This window comes from Condylura cristata, unplaced genomic scaffold, assembly GCF_000260355.1.
Source record: "Condylura cristata isolate star-nosed mole 26May11 unplaced genomic scaffold, ConCri1.0 scaffold00026, whole genome shotgun sequence".
Classification (NCBI taxonomy): domain Eukaryota; kingdom Metazoa; phylum Chordata; class Mammalia; order Eulipotyphla; family Talpidae; genus Condylura; species Condylura cristata.
Window position 1 is genome coordinate 22456571 of NW_004567127.1, and position 15998 is coordinate 22472568.

At 44.0% G+C, this 15998-nt stretch overlaps 1 protein-coding gene across 2 annotated transcripts in view; it reads right to left on the reverse strand.

Moving 5' to 3' along the window:
* TENM2 (teneurin transmembrane protein 2) overlaps window positions 1-15998 on the reverse strand; it is an 895709-nt gene that overhangs the window by 390787 nt on the left and 488924 nt on the right. The gene's annotated exons all lie outside the window — the stretch shown is intronic.

Consider the following 15998-nt stretch of genomic DNA (forward strand, 5'->3'; position numbering starts at 1 on the left):
TATATATAATTACCCTGATGTATATATATCTTTCCTGGGAATCTGCTTCTTTTCTGGTGTCACTAATTAATTATACCAGGAGTCCTGTACGAAATGGACACAGTGGAATGTGTTGTTCTTATCTTCTAGAAGGTTCAAATATATCCCCATGCAACAGATAAGGCACTATAATGACAGTCTTGGTTAAAATTGTAACATGCTTTTTCTTCTTCTATGGTGAAGTAGCTTCAAAACAAAGCGGGCAAACTCAACATTCATTGGTGGGAATTCTGAAAATGTATCATCCCACAATTGGGTAGGTCTGTAAAAGATGTCTCATTTGTTCCAGAGGCTGCCACATCCATTAGACAGGCCACAGAGTCCTAGAGGTGTCCTCAATTGATCTGAGGAGGTCCAGAGTGAGTTTCCTTGGGGTAGGGCCTGGCCAGAAACCTTCTGGTGAATGGGACTGTTTGTTAACTCTGGTAGACAATTATGAAGGGCAATTAAAAATTCAAATTATGTTAATAGGCCAGAGAAAAATGACTGTTTGCAGAAATCAGTGGCAATTACCAGACATAATGGTTCTCAATTAGGCTGGAGGGGATTTTCAGTCATTCATAATTCACTATCTTAAATGTATCATAAAAAAGTAATTGTCACTTGTTAATAAAACTTACTTAAAAACAACGCTGCTATCTTGTGTAGAAAGGAACTCTTGTCTTTCTCTTCCTCATCAGTGTTTTAAAAAGGCATACTCTTCATTTAAAAATCTAGGACAGGCTGGTTCAAAGCAATATTAAATTGTGTGGCAGTGTCGAATATAAAAACTAATGTCCCTTCTAGTTAAGTCCACTCTGGTACTTGAACTTCGCAGGGTGAGCATCATTCAGGGTGATCACCACCTCCTAACTTCCACTAACAAGGGGGAGGGTGCTGGGGGAATTATTCCCAGGAATATGTTGTATTGGTATTTTTAGTCAATTAAAGATGAAAACACAAAACATTACCTTACTGCTCCTGTCATGTTTATTTCTCTCAAGGTTTGTGTGTCTTTTTTAGTTTTACATTCATGTGCAGCCTCCATTACCCCTAGGGTAGAGTCAGCATCCATGCATGTCCTGAAGATTCTATTTTCAGGGAATACAGTTTGCTGTCTAAATCGCACTGCACGAGAGATGTGATTCGAGGGCTCTGGCCAGTCGGTTCCAAGTTTTATTTCTGACGCTTGTGGAGAACTAACAAAAACTAAAAGCAACCATAGAGAAGAAGAGAGTGGAGAGGGCCGACAGAGGGGAAATAAAAGATTAAAAAATGGATTTTTTCCTTGCCATATACCCAGCTGGTAAGACCTTTATGTCTCCTATGAGGGACCTTGCTAAAACAGCAATAGCTGCCTCCTTACTGTCCTTGCCCAATCACGGCCAACTTCGTGAAGACTTCAAGTTCCAAATTGCAGCTCCACATCTGGTAGAAAGATTGAGACAAAGACCGAGTTTACCCTGTCCCCCAGGTCACCATGGCCTCACTCTGGTTGAGTAACAATTAGGCATTATTTCCTAGTTTTGTTTGTTTGTTTGTTTGCATAGAAAAACTGGGAGGGACACCAGACATGCAGGGGTGAGAGGATTCATCAGAGACAGAGTAGGGGAGCAGAACAGGTAATTTACTGAAATACACTGTTGAGGGGAGGTATGGGCCAGACAGGAGAGATCTGTTGTGCCACGAGGGACAGCTCCTTGGCTGGGAACTCAGGCTGTAGAGGTACAGCACTGAGATTTAACCCGTAGGCCACCAGGCATTCCCCTATTTCCAGAAACTTCTCTAAAAGGAAGCTCTAGTATACTCTTGCCTGGCACTTTACATACCTGACCTAATTAGTTTTCATGCCCTGCAATGAAGTGGGCATTTCTCTAACTGTTAAACATTGCACCTTAGGGCCTCAAGCACTCAGAGAGCACAGAACAAGCAATTGTGTCATGGAGGAAGTGGTGGTACTGACTATTGAACTATTTCTTGATCCAAAGTCCACAAATCCCCACCCACCCATCCCCTCAACATATTAGCTCTGTGGAAATTCTGTAGACACAAGAGCAAGATGTCACAACTCTTGACATCTTAATTGATGGCAGTCCTTTTTCTCTTTCTTTCATGGGATCGACGCTATACCAACCAGTGTACAGTCATAGGGATATTTAGGAGTATGAAATTAGCTACACATACACAAATTATCCCAATTGTGAGCCTTATTTTTCCTCCCAAAAGTATTAAGAACAGGAAATATTCTTTGAGTTTGCTTTGAAAAAGCTACAAAGAGAAAAGCATATTTAGTTTGTCCTCTGTCTGTCATTGAACTTATCCCTGCAAGGGTGTATACTCTCAGCAAGTGCAGGAAAGCCTTCCAGAAAAATACTTAAAACTTACAATTTGGTGTAACTTCTACACATGGCTGTCACATCTCTTCTTCCTGTCACATCTCTGTTCAAAGTTTACTCCTCTTCTCAAGTAGAGGATGGTTTCCCCTGCTCTTCTCAAGTAGAGGATGGAGAAGCCTGATGACTCTCCATCACACCCTGCGGTTCCTAGTTTTTCACAAATTACTCACACTCCAGCATTTTGTTGCAGGGTGTCTCCCTCTGCTTCCTGGAAAGTAAACCGTATGCAAGCAAAGTCCTTGTATAGTGTGCTTACCTCTGTACCCCCATAACTAATTGAGCCAGTGCCTGATAGACAGAAATATTTATTGAATGAATGAAAATGCGCTGTAAATTGAGGTATATCTGTTTTTGTGAATGGTACCTGTAAGAGCGCTTGGAACTAAATCCATACTAGTGGTTAGTAGCATGTCATCTGGAGTTGGTGGCTGTCATGTAGGCAGAAGAGCAGAGATAAATGACAAGGGTTTAGGAAGGAAGGAACTAAGAGCATTCTTTACTCTCTCCTTCTTGAGGCTAACTAGCGGTCTCAGAATGACAAAAAGGTTCAAATGTCAGCATCTGTGCAGTTGGTGACAGCCAGGCCACCTCTCAGGGTCTCCAGCTCACTCTCTGAAATGCATCCTTTCCCCTCACTTGCAAAGTTTTCTACTCCAGTTCAACCAGCCCCACCTTGTTAACTAGGTGAAGGCTGCATTAAGATCTGATCAACCAATCAAAATTGGGTGGGTCTGGGGGTTACTCCAGGACTTCACTTTTCTGGAATAATCTTTGTTAACATGTGGTATGTGTTTGTTTTCCTTCTGATTTGGAAGACTGAGGAGTTTTTGCTATTAAAGGTAAAATTTGCTTGAAGCTTTGATCTATCATTTGTCTTGAATGGGCTGTTTTCCTTGTACAAATGCTGTGTGCCTGACTTGCAAAGTTGAGGAGTGTTGGGTCCTTTGCCTGGACAGACTTCCCCACCTCCCCCACAGAATCATATGCACACTGTTGTGTGGAAACAAAGAATGAGCCATGGGTGCTGGAACAGAAAAGCAGGAGGCAGGAAGTGTTCCTGCCTTGTGTTTGCTACCTTGTGTTCTTTGACCCCCATGTAATTGTCGCATGTTATTGATGCACTTGCTGAGAGCTTCGCCTTCCCCCAGCCCCAGATTCCATGCTAAAGGGGATAAATAGAGAAGGAGAGAAGAATAAAGTGTGCCTTTGCTTGCTGACCAAGAAGTGTGTGCTTTAATCCTGACGTCCTTTGCTCAGACCATCTCTGCTGTCGTGCTGGCGCGGCAGAAGAGATTAATTATATATACATACAATCTTTGTTAATCTTAAAATGTTTAATTTCATTCCAAAAGTTATGAGAATTTCAAGTAATGAATGTACAAAGTAGAAAAAAAAAAAGCCTGTTTCTTATTCCCAAACCTCTTGCTTCGTACATCCTTCCTTCCAGGAAACCCACTGTCTAGATTCAGCGCCTCCGACAGTGGTGGTGTGCACCAGTAGTAGTAGGTGGCTAGACATCTCACAACTGGCTGGTCAGGAAAAGCAGCTTTGATTTATAGCATTTGCTGGTTTCTCTGGGATACACTCACCATCTACCATTTTCAGCTAAGACTACACAGAAAGGGTGATGTACAATCAATTTTCCAGGACAGCACAAGGCAGCTCAAACATAGCATTTTCTGCCTCTCCCAAATTACCTTTCTCTCCTGCCCCCTCTCTCCCCTCTCTTGCTTCACTCCGCCTTTCCTCCCCGCCCAGCCACCGTCCATCCTTGCAGTCACATCAGTATACATGCAGACATACATAAATCAGTATCTTACATCAACGGTGCATTTTCCCACATAGTTTACTGCAGCTCTGTTTTTTAAAACATTCTTGATGGTCCTTAACACCAAGTCGGGAGCAGCTAAGCTGAGCCACGTCTGGTCCACCTGCACAAGCCTGGGTGCGCGAGTGCCCACCCTCGCTGCAGTCTGTCTGTTGCAAGAGGGAGTCATTCATCAGGCCCCGCTCAGATGGTTTATTGTCCTGACCTCATTAAAAGCATGTAATCCGCGAAGTGCCGTAAATCTATGCCTCTAAATACTTTCCTCTTTAATTTTTTAATACTGCACACATGAAGGGAAAGGTTAAAGCCAATTAAAAGAGATACAAATACCATTATTACTGCCCTGACAAACAGTTAGTTATTGGATTTGGTCGTTTCAGTTTAGAAAGCCATTATTTTTGTTCCTGAATGAATTAGTAATCAAGCTGTTTATTGACTTGTCTCATCTCCGAGATGCTAAATATGTATTTTTTTTGGGGGGGAGGTTTCCATTCTCTCTCTCAGTTGGCATCATTCCTACACACATAAAATTACAGACAACTTAAGGCCTAAGTGCAAAGAATAACTGCACAGCTGCATGTGGAATCACATATGGACAGAACCATCCCTCTCGCTGGGTCCAGGAAGAGGGCTGCTCAGTTTTCTCTCACGCAGCCAGTAGCGGTCGCTGCTGTTCCTGTGCTCCCCTCCACTAAGCTATTATAGGTCACTGGCAGATGCTTAAAGCATTTAGAGCTGCAAGACCTGATGGGAAAATTGCTGCAAAAGGACTAACAAATGGTGATCTTTCTGCCCACCAGGTTCTTACTTCCTAGGCAGAGTGGATCAAAAGCAGAAAGGAAATGAGAGAAACTCAGTCATGTAGAAATTTGGTGTGGTTTTCGGACACGAGTTCGTATTTTCCATGGCATCTGGCCAAAAATGAGACTGCTGCTGAGAAGGTGAGTGTGTTACGAGTGTTCTAGACTGTCCCGAGTGCCTCCTTACTCCCTGACCTCTAGAAATATAAAGTGGGGCTGAGACAGCCTGACACTTGAAGGGGGCGCTGAGACTCTACCACATTTGCTTTGTATCATCCCTACCCGGCCTGCTGCTTCTGTGGGAAGTGATGCTGACCACTGTGTGGGCTTCAGAACAAGCCCATCCCTGCAGACTTACACCTGGCAGGATTTACACACCCATAACTTACATAAGGGGACCGTCATATTTTCTTACTATACTGTTGTTTCTACCAGTGAGAGGCCACAGTCAAATCCTTCCAAAAAAAAGGAAAACGGACAGGACAGGACAGGACACAGACTTACACTTTCAAAGGAGCGCCAAGCAGCACACATTCTAGTGAAACTCATAACAGGAAGACAGAACAAGTGAAGTGAAGTGTTTTCAAATTTCAAGAAACCTACATATGGCAATGTCTTTTCTGTGCTCTTCCCTATGGGAAGACTTGAATGGTGGTTCCTGAAGTGCTCCCTGAGCCAGTAGCTATACAGCTGTCTAAGAATCCACTGGAAATGCAAATTTGGGGACTTAGCCCAGAGACACTAACTTAGAGACTTGGCCAAATGCTACACCAACCACAGCATGTTTGCATTTTAAGAAGCCCCCCTGGGGGGTTATGACACCCACTTAAGTCGGAGAAACTTTGTCCTGGGAATAGAGTTCTCTTAGCTATTTCTCTGGCTTCAGCCCTTGCAGTCAATCATACAATTGTGGCCATACACCCAACGCTGTCTCCTATGGGGTACACTGTCCCACGCTACCCAGGACACTGATTTGGTTACAACCATCCTACTCTCCCGCCAGACTGTAAACTCCTGAAGCCTGGAGTGTATCTGATCCATTTGTTAATTCTCAGTCCCATTCAGGGTCTGGAGCAAAGCAGGTGCTTTGGAAATTCATTACAAGATAAAATGACTTGATAAACCCCAATGAATGGAAAAAGAAACATTTAGAAGTATATAAATCCATTCAAGTTACTAGCACTAACCTGATAGATAAAAGCCAGGCCTAAATGAAAATGACTTGTTTCCTTTCAAAAGATGAAGACAAAGACAAGAGGCACAGGAACCTCCGGAGCAATGGGCCCACTGTTTGTTCTCTGGGGGAAAACAAGATGTAATTAAACACACCTCATGCTAATCACCTCTCACAACGCGTGTTGACAATCCAGTTAGTTGTGAATATTCCTAAGAGGGCCTCACATTCAGACAGGGCCCAGCTGCCCATCTGACACAGACAGGCTCAAACTGAAAGCACTCCGAGTGTGGGATAATAAAACCACAAGAACCGCTAGCTCTAGCCCAGTGGGTAGAACAGGTTAGGTCTCTTGGAATTCTCATTCCCCAAGATGTAGGGGGACAAAGAGCAGTACTTGGTGAAGGACAACAGTTTGGCTAACTCTGCAATTCTGGGCCCCGGCTGATAAGGAGACCGTCCTTGGCTCCAGCTGGGCCTGGCCGTCTTTCCCTGCCAGACATGGCCATGGGCTTAGTCCGTCCTGCTTATTGTATCTTTTCTTTTCGCAGACACTCTTCCGCGACGCCTCCTGCCTCTCTCTCCGCCTGACCGTGGCCCGGCCAATGGGCACTCGACATGATACCTTTAATGTGTATAAGTTCATTTCTGAAATAAAATAGCACTTCTTCCTTTTGGTGAACAGACTCATGGCGTCCGTCTTTCCTTCTGCCTTTTCCTTTCACTTGGTAAGAAGAGAGACCCCCGAAACCATTCCAGTTTCTTCTAGATGCTGAGAGACCTGAAGTGGAGTCTCTAGCCCCTGTCAGCCTTGCTGGCCTTCTACTTAGCCATGAGCGCCCCCGTTACAGATTGAAGGCCCACTTCCAGCAAATGTTCTGTATGTCTGCCTTTGTGTGACTCGGCCTGAGATTACCTGGGTTCTAATCCAACACAGGTTTCTTTAGCTTTTCTGAATGTCAGTTTCCTCCTCTACACAATGGGACTACTGTGGGGCCCAAGGAATAAGGTGTCACAATGAAGTGAAAAAAAAATACATATATTTATAGGCGTGCACATAAATAAAGAAAACTATATATCTATAAACTTAGCCAGCTATCTGACACATAATATCTTAATAAATATTAGCTATTACAACTAGCTAATATTAAGTGCTATGTGCCATCAGGTCTTAAGTCAGAATTTATGGTCCTCTGAAGATCCATGAACTGTACTAAAGGGTGTCCATAGCTCCCTGAAATAATCTCCACAAAGCTTCGTACTTGTACAGATTCCTTTTCTCTGGGAGAGTGTCCTCAGCTCGAATCAGATGCTCTGTGTGGTCTGTGGCTTCTCAGTGGCGGAGAATCACTCTGATTCTCTCAGTGGAGGTACAGAAGGCAGGACATCTCTTGCACAAACTGGCGAACCAGGACAAAGAGGCACTGACTTCTCCACAGCTGGTGTCTCAATACAGACTGGGGAGCACCTCGGGGACCACCATTTTTAATTCCACAGGATGAGTGTTTGTTTATTTTTCTCCTTCCACCTCATAACAGGAAGTAGCATTTCAAATGCATTCCACCACGAGGAGAGGCAGACAGTTAATTTTCACCTCAGACACCCCCAAGATTTAAGAAAATAAGAGAGCTTCCATCTAAGGCTCCTGACCTGCCAAGCGCAACATTCTTAGCAGCTGCAAATCAGTCTGGAAAAATCTCTTCTGCTTCCAAGGCCTTTCTCTTGATGCTCGCAGCTCTGGTGGCTGCAGGCAAGGCTGAGTGAACAGCATCGGCCCAGGAGCCGCTGGCACTGCGCTGGTTCTTGAACCCTGCTTTATTTTAACCAGCTCTTTGCCTTGATTGGTGGCTTCACCTCTCAGGTTCTCTGATTCCTTACCTGTCTAAGAGGAGTTACACCCTGATCACCAATGCCTAACCTTTTACGAACAAGGACCCAGACGTGACATACATATGGTTATAATCAATGCTTTTCAAACTCCTATCAACTAAGAAAATATTTAATCACAATAAGAAAATTATACTTTTTGAAAATTTGAAATAGGTATGTCACACATATGTGTTTTTTCATATATTATTCATCTCTCTGGATAGACAGATAGATGAAATATATCCTAAGTATCAACTATTCCAGCTACAGACAGCAAATGGTGAACATTTGAGTCCAAGGACTCATTAAGCAAATATTTATTCGGCATTTATTAAATGTCAGTTACTTTAATCGGGCTGGGGAGGTAGCCTATTAAAACAAACAAACATAAAACCCAATTGCTGTCTTCATGGACATGATAGTAATTCCAGAGAAGGGAAATGACAGTCAAAAATACACATGCCCTATTTTTTATCACTTATCATTTTAAATTGTGCTAATGTATACTGCAAAGAATAAAGTGAATCCTGAGAGAGATGAATGGGGAGTGGGTAGAGATAAATGGGACTCTGGATAAAGGTGTCAAGGGCAGCTTCTGAGATAAAAATCTAAGGAATAGGAGAGGCTAACTGAAACCATTCCAGCTGCTTCTCTCTAGATGCTGAGAGACCTGGAGTGGAGTCTCTGGCCCCTGATAGTCTTACTGGTCTTCTACTTAGCCATGAGCGTCCCCCATTACAGTTGAGCTGGTGAAGGCCCACTTCTAGCAAATGTCACACATCCCCCCTTCGTGGGGGAAGGGAAAATCTCATGCCAGTAAGGACGAGGGCAAGGCACTGTCCCCTCTGACTCATTTTCTCCTCTGTGAAGTGGGGATGTCAAAGGGACCTTGTCCATCAGGATGACACTTAAAATTTGTTTAGGTCAAAACCAGGCAATGTGCTAATGAAAATAAATATTGGGCAGAAGTAAAAAGGCATGTGCTAATAAGGTCCTGCGGTGTGAAAGAGCATGGCGTTTGAGAAACTGCAAGAATGGGATGGTTCTTGGATGGAACATGTGTGGGAGGGTGGTGGAAACTGAGGCTGGGAAAGGAGCCACCTCAGTGGGCCCCAGTTGAGTTTAATGGGAGGAACAGAGTTCTGAAATGCCCCAGTGAATCTCTGATGTTCATTATCTAGCCATTAGAAAAATGACTGTCTTTGATTTATTTTATGTGGTCCTCTCATTCAGTGATTCTTAAGTAATACATTCTCAAAGGGAACAGTTTCTTTAGGTGTGAAGTTTTAAATAAAGAACCTCTGTTTCATTCAAGCTCATTAAACTGCCCCCCCATCCTTGCAATAATAAATATAATTATATCCATCTTTAATGACTTTGGTTCCTTGAGCTGCAGGTGCTGGAATACTGTATTTATTAACATATTTTAAGCCCTTTTAAAAAGACGACATTAATTCCTATGATAATTTAGTACCCATAACACAATCTCTGTTCTGAATAGATGTTAATCACCACAGAATGACTGATTTGCCAGTGTACCAGCTAAGCCAAGGTCTAACTAGTAGCTAGTAACTTTTTCATTCAATAATGTTATTGAAACTGTTGATTAAAATTTCCTTACAATAATTGTTCATTCCTTACCACCACCACATTCCTCCTCCCCCACTAGCCTCACCTTGGAGGACTCAAATCAAGAGTGAACAACTGGACTGTATCCCACTGAAGATGAATAAGATAATTCTGAGTGCGTGTGTTCCTTGGAACATTCAACTTAGGGGGGGAAAAAGGTTGTGCTGTTAACTATTCTGAAGCACCTTGAGTTTGTTAGCTGAAAGAGCAGGGAGTAAAGTGTCTATGGAGAAAAACACACCAATCCAATCCGGCAGCCTGCCTGGAGGAAGCATCGGCCTGCCTGCTTTTGTCTTAAAGACTGAGAATGGTGAGCAAGTGGTGCTCATTTCCTCATAGAGGAGTGAGTGACTAGACCGTGTCAGAATCCCTGTATGCTCCCAAATTAACTTGCAATTACTTTGGAAACTGAAGAAAAATCCTATCATGAAATTTACATCAAAATGAAATCATGATCAAGAAAAGAAAGCTGGCATGTGATGTGTACTTCATAAGACCCTTGCAGGCATAATCTCATTGAATCACCTAACAAGCCTCTCAGGAAGTACCAGCATTACCATTTTCCTGAAGCCTAAGGAACTCACTCAGAGTCACACAGCTAGTGAGTGGTGTGCTGTTAGCATGGACCACACTGCCTCTGCAGTCCATCCATCAGTCAATCAAGGAATCATCCCAGTGGGAAGGAACTCGAATGAATGGAAAACTACGAGGAGATATGGAAAGCCACATCAGACATCAGAAAACTCATCAAAAACCAAACCAAACCTTTTTCTTCTTAATGGCATGAGTTTGGCGGTAGGAAATGGTGTTATTCCCATCTGTTGGGCAACTGGCCGCTGTGCTAGGGTCTTCCTCTGCCCAAGACTATCAGGGAAAGCAGAAAGGCTCAGCCCAGAAGAGACTGGCTTCCCTCGGCCAAGCTGCTGATGAGGGTACTGGCTGTGGAGGCAGAATGGAGGAGCTGAACTCTGCATAAACAGAGAGACACACACTTGAGTGTCTGGACAGCCAGAAAGGGAGAAATACAGCTGTGAACTTGGCCAGGAGCTGGAGCCCCACGTGGGCAAATCTTTACTGACTTTGCTCTCTCAGCTACAGGGAGGGTTGAAGAAGGGGTGTTTTGTGTGTTTCATTTAAATGCTTCCTTTCTCCCAAATTTCACTCTGCACAGAGGCCTGTTGGACAATTTTGCTGGCTAGCTGGTGATTTGTGTTTTGCACATACCAGGGGAAAGTTCTGGATCCCACATCGGGCCAGCATGGAATAGACAGGTACAGGCACAGGATGTGAGAGCCCACGCACTGGACAGCTAGTGGGAGTGGGTGCACTGGGAAGTACATGTGAGCATGATCCAGGAACGTGCACAAGTCCTGGCTGGTTTGTAGAATTGGGGTTTGAACTCATATCTTGGCCACGATTTTTCTTTCCTTTTAGCACTATGAACTTTTTTTTTTTTTGCACAGAATTGAGAGTCTTATGTTCAGGCTTCAGACCAATCAATTCAGGCACTGAAAGCTCAGTCCTCAGCCACCTTGACAATTACTAATGCCCAGCACTTACTCAAAAGCATCAGAATGGCCAAGCCTGATCCCAGACTTCCTACCACCAGCATTTAACTCACAAGGATGATAAATGGGAACCTTCCCGCCATACTCTCCTGCACCCAGGCCCAAGATCTGACCACAGTAGCAGCAGCCCCCTGGGCTGAGCTAGATGAGCAGGCATCAAGGCCTAAAAGACCACCACACACAGCCTCTCTTCCACACCCCAACCAAGTGAGCTCTGAACTGTGTGCTCAACGACACAGACAGGACTTGCCAGGGCTTCCTCACAGAAGGCGGAGCAGACCCGCCACTACCGGGGGGTGCAAAATTAAATTATGGGTGAAAAAACTAAAGCATTAAAAAAAAGAACAAAAAGCCCAAGCTGTGTACTTCAAGTGCTAAGCAACAAGGTCCATTTAGTCCTCACAGTCTAATCACATGTCTTTTTACGGCACTGGCATTTCAACTTGCATTTCTGGTTCCATCTCTGGAAGCTTTGCCTACATGACATGTGTGTGCATGTACACGTGTATGTGTATAAATAGAGCATGAACACACCCACCACGACACATGTGTGCACAGGCATCTATGTGTGCATATATGTAAGAGCTGAGGTACATACACATCTAACCATGAATCCAGAGGCCAACAGAAACACATATTCAACCTCCTTTCTCGCACCAACCATACCTTTAAGTAGGAATACTTGAAAATTGGAGAATCTTGGAAAAAATTTTTCCTAAATTCACTACTTCGTTTAAATTCTTTTCAAGCTCCTCTTGAAAACTTCAGAGACTTCAGGCGAGCTTGCTCTGCAGTCTGTCCGCAGAAGTTGTCAATCAGTAGCCCCGGGCTGAGGCGATACGGATTCACCTACATAGTTCAGTCCACAGATGCAGCCCACACAATTATTTTAAAGATGAATTAGACATGGAAATTGCAGCTCAGGAGCACACATCTGATTTACTGTTGAGTGCTGACTGGTTACTCCAGATATCTGAGGTAACCAGATATCTGAGATGGGGGTGCAGTGGCTGGGTTGGAGAGCTGCACAATCCCCCATCTTCCCCATGCTCTATGACCAGTCTCCCTGACTCAGCCGTGAGTTACTGATTAGTCAAGAGTTTGCTGTTTCCTGGGTCTGGAGGGGCCTCCCCGTATCTTCCGGGGGGGGGGGGGGCTTCAAGGTGACTGCTCTGGACCAACAACCTCTAGGACACTTTTCCTGATCTCTCTGAGGAGATGCTGGTATCCATGGCTGTGGCAAGATGTTCCTTCCTTAGTTCCTCTAAACATGGTGCTTCCCAGCATTTTTGTCAAAAGCCTCCCCAACCAATAGGCACTCTCTAGGCAGGGGCTGCAATTCCTCAGTGCAAAGGATGGGCTTAAGAGGCCTTTTTTGAAATAGGGAAAATCCCTCATTAAGCTGGGCCACCTCTGAGCCACCCTGGGTCAGGCCAGAAGTCACTGAGGGGTCCCAACAGCAGCAAGGATTATGCAGGGATGCTGAGAACATCTCTGGCTTCCAGAGACAGCAGCTGAGGTGAGCTCTGTTGGGTCCTCCCTGGTGAGGGGGAGAAGCCAGCAAATCCATCCCTGAGTCTGAGGTAAGCAGAAATTTTCACACAGAGAAGTGGAATCCAGAGACCCAGGGAGGGGAGAAAGCAGGGAATAAACAGCCACCCTATCATTACCTGGGGATTCAGAAGGCTCCCTTAAGTGTCTCGCCCACCAAAGGAAACAGCATTCCCATGCATGAAGTCTAGACCACTCTCTTATACCTCTTTCTAGAAAGCAACCTATATGACAGTTAAAAAATTACTTCACTAAACAAAGTGTTTGCTGTTACTCAGGATGGGGTTAAACCAATTTTTTTAAAGGTTAAAAAAGCTACTTGCTCTTCAGGTCAGTAACTGTCATAATGATTTTTCTCTTGCCATATGCTCCTCTGAATTGCATTAATATGACATCTCTCTCGGAAGCATCTGGTCTCAGCCACTTCAAGGCACACAAGGAAGCTGCACATTCAGGCTGAGTATATAATAATGTGGAGAGGTGGTCACTCTCCTGCCATCACAGAGCAAAAGCCTGATGCACTTGCATCAGGGTATCTCGGTGTTTTATACGACATTCTCTAAATGGTGTAAGAGATCGATCATGTAAGCGAATGAAGGCATAATTTAGGCAGCTCTTGTGTGCTGATACTACTGGGTGCGTATATGTACACATGCATAAAAACACATGCACACATGCCGATGTGTTGATGTTTCATCAGTTGGTAATCACCTCATTGCTCAAGCATAGTCTTATTTACCACTGACAAGTATTAAACATTCTAAGCACCAGATGAAAACTGAGCCCCACCAGATATGGACAGAGAGGGCATTTCTGTATCTCGGCACTCTGAAATACAAAAAGGGAAATTTTCCATCCACAGCCAAGGGCAAAGTAGCATTATCAACCTCCTACCACGATTTCCAGACTAAGAAAAAATTCTGGCAAGCGATGCAGTTTAAAAGGTTTCTTCTCTCTCATTGGTAGCAATCTTAATCACCGATACTCTTAAAATTTTCCTGAATATTCAGCCCACCCTCCTAAACATTTCATTAGGACAATCCAAATGGGTTTAATACAAATTTGTCCACCTAACAAATGGTTCCAGCGGCTCTGGTCTTGTCCTGAAGACCCCTGTGCTCACTTTGTCAGTGCACAAAAAGTAGAAATGCAATTGCATTTGTGCTGATGCTAAATGTTAATAGATTTGGCTAAATGCTTGCTAATAGCCCCCCTAAAATTAGCTAGACTAGTAGTGCATGCCTAATGTGTTGTTTTTGTTGTTTGACTTGCTTTTTCTGCTCTTTCTTCTTTTTATCAGAGGGGGAAAAAAGACCCCTAGAAAATAGTGCAGGTCTTTGGCCGTGAGACATTTCCAGTGTCATATGTGAGTTCTGCGGAAAGAACATACATTCTGAAACTATCCCACCGTTCTGACATTCTGTCATGAAGGTGACAAATCCTAGTGCTCTAATGTTTCATTAAATTAAACATGAAATGTTTAATGTTTTGTTAAATTAAACATGAAGCCATGACTTTGCACCCGAGAACCACAGCCTCCCATCAATTCCTCACATTCCTTCAGGTCAGGTGGTAGGTTATAAAAACTGAGTTCTGTTTATTAGAAGTATTGTATTTCTCTCCACAGTTAAAATCTACTTTTCCCTAATGTGCTTATAAATAAAAACCAACAAGCTACATACTTTTGGGGCACTTCAAACATTTCTAAATTCAACCTTGCAGAGAACAGCACACAGACACCCTGCGCTAATTCTCTACTGCAATTTTTCCCCTTCAAATATCACAGCCTTAGTGGAGAGGGTTGCAGAAGGAAGGACAGGTTTTTGTACTGGTCTGACCCATTTCACAGATGGGCAAGCTGCACCCAAGAATGGCGGCGTCCTAGCAAACTACATGAGGGGTCCCCCAGACTAAAGATATTCACCACTTTCCCTCCTGTGTTTTCATCCACGAAGAGAAGATGACAAGATGAAACAACGCTGATGTGAGGAGGAACCTGCATTAGCAGAGAGGAGTCTGCAGGTATGAGAGGGGGTGAGCTCCAGTTGGGGAACCACTGAGTTAGATCGACAACTCTAGGCCTGGTTTGAGACAGGCTGCTTGATATTCAGACACACACAAAAAGTCTCCTTTTCCATCAAATCCATTCGCTTTTAAGGTCCTTAGTGATACACCCGTATGTCCACACCCCAAACAAAATTCCCAAACATGATTTTATAGAACACACGTGGATACTACTTTTCAAATAGAGAAAAGACAAAACACCTATGCAGTAACTTAAGAAAAAGGCTTATATCAGGTGGGATCACCTGTTCTCACATTTTTCTTGTGAACTGAAGTGGGGTTCAGCTGGTTTCCAAATGAAGTCCCACACTTGTCAAAGCAGCACTCACAGAGAGAACCACCCTGTACACAGCAAATCTCAGCAGCCTCTGCCAGTCCAACCAAACTGGTTGCCTAAGTTGTTTCTGAGTCAACATGCCAGTTTCTGTCACTGGGCACAAACTGCGGAGCACCCTCGATCTGGTAGAAGATCTTTGCTTAGCCCTCCCCAAGCCCTAACCCTCTCCCAGCTAGTTACCCAAACAGGTAGGAATGTAATTGACACTTACCATTCTGAAGCTTCATGTCTGTGAGGCAAACTAAATAAATTAAACGGATCCTGCTTTAATCTTCTTTTCTAGACCCCAACTGCCTTAATCAAAAGGAAAAAGAAACAACAGATGTTCCCTGAGGTCCTTCTCCAAACCCCCAGCGTCTAAACACCGGATCACTGTCCTTTCGTGCGCCCAGATCCCTGAACATTAACAACAACAATTATTTCTCACATCCCTCTAGTCCATCCCCCTAAACTCTTCCCCACCCCCCAATCTTTTCCTTCGTTTCTGTCCACTGTGGCCAAGACAAGGCTTAAGTTACCCTTTAAATCAAAATCTGGAAGATGTTTCAATTGGATATCTGGCTTGGCAGACCTCCTGTAAAAACCCCAGGAAGGACACATTTGTTTTCTTCCTGAGAATGAACTGTGGCGTTTGTGGTCCCTCTTCTTCTCCCGGTGCCTCCCCAGTGCATCTTTCCCTGTAAATGAGCTTAAGTTACAGGACTTCATTTGGGGCTAGCTGTCCCCCCAAACTAATATGGCTCTGGCCATTAAGGCAAGAGGCT